Here is a 204-nt window from a genome sequence, read left to right as displayed (position 1 = left end):
AAAGCGACTGAGTTGAGAACGACCACATTTTTTCTTTTCTCTCTCTCTAGTCAGTTGGATGAGGCTTGCAGTTTCTCGTCTTTTCTTTACCAAGTTATCTATCTCTCATTCTCTCCACTTTTTGCTACTTTTTCTCTTTCTCTGGTCGGCCCATTCATGCATGAGTCTACATCTATTTATCTCTCTCTACCTTGAATCTCCCTA

Source organism: Cystoisospora suis (assembly GCF_002600585.1).
Source record: "Cystoisospora suis strain Wien I chromosome Unknown contig_4757, whole genome shotgun sequence".
Classification (NCBI taxonomy): domain Eukaryota; phylum Apicomplexa; class Conoidasida; order Eucoccidiorida; family Sarcocystidae; genus Cystoisospora; species Cystoisospora suis.
This window is presented reverse-complemented; position numbering follows the sequence as displayed.